We start from the raw sequence: 7,912 nt of genomic DNA, 5'->3' as shown, positions 1-7,912 counted from the left end.
TTCTGGATAGGACCCTTAGGGACTTTAGGTCTGGCTTCTGATTGCTTGGGGTGAGAGGAGAGGAGGCAGCAAGCGTCCTTGGTGTGGTCCAGTGAAGGCTGACAGCTCAGGCAGTGTAGAGGATGGTAGTAGGTTTTGGGGCATGAATGTGGAGCCTCTTCATCTCATTTCTTTGCAGTGTCATTTAGGCAGTTGTTTATGTTGTTGCTTCTCTTACTTTAGGCAGCTGGTAACACATTGTGTCTTCCGTTCTGGTTAGTGTTTGAACTATTTGCATATTCGTTTTTATGGATTGGTTCTTGGCTTCTATTGTGATGGAATTGAAAAGAACGAGCAGTGAATACAGATTGTCAAAAACAGAAGAGGCATTTTGTGTGCTCAATTTTCAAAAAATCTTTTGTTAACCCCTCTGTATTGGTTCCTGTGAGCTAAGCCAAAGAATCTTGCTGAAGAATGTTTTCCTAGGAGGTTCCATCTTAACTATTAATTTTAAAATGGGCTGTTGTGGATTTCCTCTCTCACCAAAGCCAGTTTCTTGTATTGCTTTCCATTTTACTGATCGTGCTTTTCATGAAAATGTATTTCATATGCCTATTCACTCCTCCTTTTCTCAAAATACTTTTTGGATCTCTGTTATGTGTTAGACTACATGTCAGGTGCTGGGGACAGTTCCCTTGCCTTGTGGAACGTGCAGTCTGAGGAAGATCAAAGGTAAGAAAATATGTGTGACTTCTGAAGCCAGTATATTTGTTGGGGGGTGGGCAGCCGAGAAGAATGAGGGGAGAGTGGTAGGAGATAAAGGGTAGCAAAAGTAGGCAGGGGCAAGGCATCCTGTAAGGCGATTCAGAGGCACCACAAAGAATTGGTTCTTCTTTGCAGTGGAGAACTACCCCCTGACTGCTGTCTGGAGAATAGGTGAATGAGGTAAGACGAAGCAGTGTCCAGTAAGGACGGTGGCTGCACTCATTCCGGCAAGAGATGAAATGGGAAGGTGTGGTCATTGGTGATGGAAAGAAGTAGACAAGTTCTTAGGGCTTAGTGATGTGCCTGGAAGAAGGAAGCATCAAAGGGGATTCCTAAGGTTTTGTTCTGAACTACTAGGGAGATGGTTGTGCTCATTGACTGTAGCTGGGAACTTCTGGGAAACCAACATTTGTGGGGATTTTTGACCCAAGCTATTTAATAGAGAGGCTAGGGGGAGATAGCATGGTTGAAATCCCTTTTTCTTTTGCTCACTTGGTTAATGTTTTTCAAATTGACTATTTTAACTCCCGCGTGTCGGGTGCCTTAGCATCCCTCACATAACTGTATTTTAGTAAGAAAACTCTGTCTCCTGTGGAAGGGCAAATGTCTTGTAGCAGACACAAACCCTGGGACTGAGGAACTTGTCCAGCCCCGCGTCCCTGCTAAGCTCAGCTCATTACGTGTGGTGGGGAATTAAATCAGATGATTCTGCGTTCATTGCAGAGCAGTGCGAACCCAGGTCCTTGATTGATTGTGAAACCTTTTTCTTTGCTTTTCTAAGATTTAGGTAACTCAAAGAAAAAGACATAAAACTCAAAGAAAAAGACACTGTACCATAAAATAGACTAAAGAGAAAGTAAACAGAATTTGCCAAGTGATTCATTTGTGAAAACTAGAAAGAGTGTACAGTTGTGTTTTTTGGAATACTGTAGTGGTAAAACCAAGACATTGGATGCAAACGTGTGGTTTGTAATAACCACAGCACATTTCTGCATTGGATAGAAAGTTGGTGTGCGTGTGGTTTTATTTTGCATCTGCAGATGATGCCATAAGGCCTACCCTTAAGTTATTTTCCTCTTCTGCAGACTGACTGTTATCAAGGAGTCTCCGACTCAGCAGCTCTCTGTAGGAGACAGTAGGGTTCCTGAGATGGGAATCTCAACAAGAACAGAGTACCAGAGCTGATTTAATCCTGCATGCCAGGAATTCTCCTGCGATTATCCTTAAAACTAGTATACGTTGATGAACAGACACCTAATACGTTGATAGCTGTGGGACAGAACAAGCAGTGTTTTATTTGGCATGGCTCATGGAGTAGTTGAGAACAGTCCGTTATAAAGATCATATTGGAAATGCTGGGTTAGGCCTAAAATAGAGCTTTCGTGAAGCTGGGGACCTGGCATTGAGGAGTGACACAACCAGAGTCCTCTAGTAATGGAGACAAGAGTGACCCAAAAAGTAGAAACTACAGCAACAGTTGAAGACAATGTACCTTGTACTGTGCTAATCCCTTCTATGCATTCTGTTATTCAAACCTAAGCCTCACAAGAAGCCTGTGAAGTAGAAGGTATTTGAATGGCCACTAAGGAGAGTTTATTTCTTGTCCAAGGATACGGTTAACAAATGACAGAGTTGGGGCCTCCCCTTGCTTTGATTGGCTCCCCAGTGCATTCACTTCCTACTGTTTCTGTGACTAGAACTCAGGACCAAGAGTTCCGCTGTCTGCCACTGTCTGCAGTCTTTTCTGGAGCAGTGTGGTACATAGAGAAGTTAATGTGATGGAATTTAAGCAGACTTTTGTGTGTGAGTTTAGGAGATGTGATTTTGAAGTGGAGCTTTAAGGAATGTAGAGGTTCTTTGTATAGTATGGAATGCTATTGTTATGTATAGTTGTTTAGGAAAGAAATGCTTATTGACTGCTACCTAAGAATAAATGTGTTGGGATAGGTATGAGACGTGGTCTGGGGTTGGCCACATCCATAAATGGGGCCCCATTCTGGCCCTGTTTTCGTTTCTCTAGTTCACAATGGTTGCAGTGAGAAGATAGCTTCTCTAGCCACTTAGAAGCTGTCTTTCAGTGTAAGTTGCAGGTTGAACTTGAATTGCTTAATCTGTTGCCTCCCCAGAAGGAATAGTTAGGTCTTTAATACTTTCTGTTTTGTTTTGTTTATTTTAAACAATCAAGGACTTTAAGGGCAAAAGCCTTCATAAAAAATTCACCAGTGAAAGGTAATAGGAGCTTAGTTATTCAAGATAAGGTTGGTTATCAGACCTTGGCATACCAGCAGTCTGATTTTACTGTACAACCAAGAGCATAGATCATAATCTACGTCCAACTTTCTTATATGTGGGTTGGGTAGATAATATTGCAGCTCTCAGGAAGCACTGATGACAGGATGGGCTAGATGGAAATACGCTCTCTTCCCATGAATTTAGGGGAAGAAACGCATTCTTGCGTTATACATAATCCAAATGCTGAAAAGGAAGCAGAAGGGCATGCCTTTCACTGAGGCCTTAAGAGGCGTCCGTTCTAATAGCCCTTGGGATATCTCTGCTAGGGAACTGTCTTTTCACGTAGTCTCATCTTTTCTCCAAACTATGAGACTTCTGAAAAATTTTAACGGGACTTTTAACTACTCCGGCAAGAATTCCAGGAGCCACAGCCTCTGATACCATGCTGCTTTTGATCTTGCTAGCTGATTATGTACCTGTCAGAGCTTATACACCTTGGATCTCCTCCTGGGGGTGTGATAGCATCCTGCTTCTTGATTCTGTCAGAAGTGATGAGAGTCCAGCAGGAAGGGCTTTGAGCCAGGTGATTAGGACCTCATGCCAATAAGATGAATCAAGAGTCTGATAACTTTAGGTCCATCCTTGAAGGAACAATTTAGTGTAGCTATGCTTTCTCCCTTGACCTCCCTCATATTGCTCACTGATTAGCCAGCTGCTTTACCAGCCAACACCGCTGGATCGAAACACAGAATTAATCAAAAAGATGAATTGACACAGTACATTACTAACACCAGAAAAACAGTGATCATGTGAAAGAACAATTTGAGGGAAGGTGGACATGGTTAAAGAGCAGGAATGAGAAGGTGGACAGGAAGAGAGAAGTGCGTACGTAACGTAACTTAACAGCTGCTAGCAGAGTATGTGAAATTAGGTCAGAGTTGCAGTTGTAAAAACGAAAAGGTCTTGTAGTTCATACAGAACTCAGCCTATTTATGCTAGACAGTCCATGTGAGTCTGGCATTGAATGATGCTTTTATTTTTTAAGGAGAAGAATTAGTATCGGGAAGGAAGCTTTCAGGTGGTGGAGAGACTTCTGAGTCTTGTACCTTTAGCTGCATGCATTACCTGACTTAATCCCAATAAATTAGATAAACAGTCCCCATGATCTGGTCATCTAGTGCTGCTTACCACATGGATCCAAAACAGTTTGAATTTGAGAATGAGCTGGGTATAATTATATGGCTCTTGCTTAGGGACTGTCAGCCAGGCAGTGGTTTGAACTGGGGTCAGATCACTCGCTCACGGGATGGGCCCGTGGGTCAGGAAGACTTCACAGTTGAGAGTCGGAACAGTTGGAGCTTCTGGCACAGTCTCTGTGGCTCTCTTTGACCTTTTCACACGGCGGGTGTCTCAGTAACTGAACCTCTTACAGGACGACAAAAGACCCCCAGAACGACTGTTCCAAGAAAGAGAAGCTGCACGGGCTTTCAAAACCTGGCTTCTGAGGTCAAATTAGATCCCTTATGCTGCATTCTATTCCTGTGTCAAAGGGAACAGGCACAGACTGGGGAAACCGTGTCAAATCGACCACGGCACTTTGTTTATAGGTGAAGAAAGTAAGACCCAGAGTGTTAAGAAACATACCTCAGGTCACATGGTTACCGAGTGATAGAGGCAATACTCAAACTTTTGGACATTTATTATGTACTTCTGACTCCAAAGCAAAACCCATTCTCATTTCCTGTGATAGGTAACTCTTCAGATATAAATCTTCAAATCTGTACTGTAAAATAAGAATTTTTATGGAAACAGGATGGAAAGGACATATAAATGAATTAAGATTCTTCCTGTAATTGTTGTAATACTTGGGTTTATAGTCAATATTTATGCATCTGCAACAACAGAAAAGTATACTTATTCATGCATTTAACAATTGAGCACCTATTGTGTGTTGCAGTATGCAAGACATGCTTTAAGAAAAGAAGAATGGGGGCACAAACCCTGCTTTCATACTGAGTTAGTAGATAGGCTTGTAAGTAATAATTCCCATGTGCCACAATACTTTTATCAGTGAAAACTTATAGAACAAGAGCGAAAGCGTAAAAGGGGGAGCAGCAAGTTTTGTTTGGGAGAAAGTGGGGTGTGGAAGAACTAATCCATGGGCTGGGCCATGAGCAAGCAGGCAGTAACAGGCACCCATGGGAATGTGTGTGTGGAGCTCAACATTTGGGAGAGGGCATAGCCACAAGGTATTCAAACTGTCTAGTGTCTTGGGTGGGGAAAGAGTGTAGTCACATGGCACAAATATGTGTGTTTTTGTTTTTTAATGTAGTAGGAGTAGAGTGTGGAAAGAAAGGATTAGAACACTTTGTAAAGGATATTACTTCCAATGTTAGTAAATTTAGACTTTAACCTCAAGTGAGAAAGATTAATACCAAAAGACCTAGTACTTCCATTTTTGGGCTTTAATAATTTTTACTTTTTCAAGCTGATAGTGAATTTACTGGAACATATATTTTGAAAGTACCTTTAAGAGAACTACACCAATATTATGACCTTTTGGGTTATACATAATAAATGGTTGTTAGTGAGTGACTTAAATTTCAGAGCCTATTTACAAAATTTAACTTTAATATACTACTTTAATTTTCATATACGACTACTAACATCACTCATAGATTCTATTTCAAAAGTGGATTTTAAAAAAAAGTTTAACTTGATCCAAGTTCCCAGAGAAACTGGGCGCAGGTAGAAAGGCTGTTTGTTCTTCTCTTGTGAGCATGGTTTCCAGATCTTGTTAGAGGACACAGGGTCACAGCGGTGGAGCATGTGAGCTGGAATAGAATCTGAGATCCTCTGACTGCGGTGAGGAGAGGTTTGAAAGATAACGAAAAGCAAAACGAACCCCCCAAAGGTCCATGCTAGTATGTGCTTTTCTGCGTGTTGTAAGAGAACAGTATAAACAATTAGATCCTTACCTATTGGAATTGTACTTTTCAAGAAGGATTTATATTTTGAAATATTATTAATGACTGACTGTCTTTTCTAAAACGTAAAGAACAAGACTACTGCGAATTTGGGAGACTGGATGGACTATTGATAGGTATGCATTTTTGAGTGGATTGTATAATACTAGTTTTTGCTAATAGGCAAAGTATGTGATTTTTCTTATTAGGAGGTCCCACGTCATGACGCCAACGACAGCCACTGTGGGTATCATCAAACTCAAACCAAACTCATTGCCCTGGAGTTGATGCTGGCTCAGAGCCACCCTGTAGGACAGGCTAGAACTGCTCTTGTGCGTTTTCAGGACTGGAACTCTTTGCAGGAGTAGAACGCCCTATCTTTCTCCAGCAGGGTGGCTGGTGATTTTGAGTTGCTGACCCAGCGATTAACCACTCTACCACCAGGGCTCCTTGTGGATATCACAAAATGGTAGACTTTTAGAACCAGAAGAGACTTTATATATGATCGAATCACTCCATTAATTCACAAATGAGAAATTAATTTAAAAAACAACAAGTGGTCAAAGGACGAGAACCAAGATCCCAGACCCTGGCCTTGCAGCCCCATCCTGAGATTTGCTGTGGTGGTTGTGTCGTGTGGGTTCTGACGCCCAGCAGCCCCTCGTACAGTAGTACGAAACACGGCCCAGTCTTGCTCCAAACTCAGATGGTCGCAACCAGTGTAGGTCCATCTCCTGGGGCTCTTCCTCTTTTCCACGGATCTTTTACTTTCTCAACCATGATGTCCCTCTCTAGATTGTCGTCCCTCCTTATACTATGGCCACAGTGCACAAATGAGGCCCCGCCATCTGCTTCTGGAAGGCATCCTGGCCGTGCTTTTTCCAGGGCAGCCTTGTTCATTCGCCTGGCAGTCCCTGGCATAGTCCAGGATGTTCTCCACGAACGTCATAGTTCAAGTCGAGCAGGTCTTCAGCTTTCCTCACTCATTGTTCTGCTTTCGCTGCATCGGAGGTGACTGAAAACATCATGGCTTGGTCAGACCATACTGGAGTCCTCAGAGTGCTGCCTGTGCTTTTAGTTGTTTAGAGCGCCTTTGCTGCAGGGTTGCCCAGTGCTACCCTGCATTGGATTCCTCCACTGCTGTTCCCCTGGGTTGTGGAGCTGAAGGAAATGAGGTCTTTGACAATTTCAGTCTTTTCTTTGCTTACGATGATGCTGCTTCTTGGTCTTGTGGGAGGACTTTCGTTTTCTAATGTGAGGTAATCCATGACGAAGGCTGCATGTAGTCCACACTGAAGGCTTCTGTTCCTAAGACTCGTAAGGATATCTCGGGGTTTTGAAGAGCTCCATAAACTGACCCCAGTGAAGGACTTCCTGCAGAGTTCTAGTCTGCCACTTTTCTTTGGGCGGCACCTCCTCCCCCCCAGAGGTGCATGAGAGGAAAGTCATAGAACCACGTTTCAGTGGGAAGTGACAGGTGTGCTGATAGAGTACCAAAGTGGGCTTGGTACTCTAAAGACAAGGAAAAAACCTTTTAAAGTGATTCTTCAGATTCCTCAAGGCGTGCATGGTGTTTTTGTTGGAGAAAAGGTGTCTAATTTTGAGCCAGTCAGGATGCAACGATGAAACATACAACTTTCCTCTAGTTCCTAAATGCTTCCTCCTCCGTCCACCATCATGATCCCAATTCTACCTTACAAATCTGGCTAGACCAGAGGATGTACACATGTACAGATAGGAACTGGAAACACAGGGAATCCAGGGTGGGTGACCCCTTCAGGACCAGTGGTGAGAGTGGCGATACCAGGAGAGTGGAGAAAGAGTGGGGTGGAAAGGGGGAACTGATTACAAAGATGTACACATAACCTCCTTCCTGAGGGATGGACAAAAGTGGATGAAGGGAGACATCGGACAGTGTAAGACATGACAAAGTTATAATAATTTCTAAATTATCAAGGGTTTGTGAGGGC

The sequence above is a fragment of the Echinops telfairi genome, unplaced genomic scaffold (genome assembly GCF_000313985.2).
Source record: "Echinops telfairi isolate 266 unplaced genomic scaffold, ASM31398v2 ScPeMD7_7469;HRSCAF=8507_1, whole genome shotgun sequence".
NCBI classification, from domain to species: Eukaryota; Metazoa; Chordata; class Mammalia; order Afrosoricida; family Tenrecidae; genus Echinops; species Echinops telfairi.
This window is presented reverse-complemented; position numbering follows the sequence as displayed.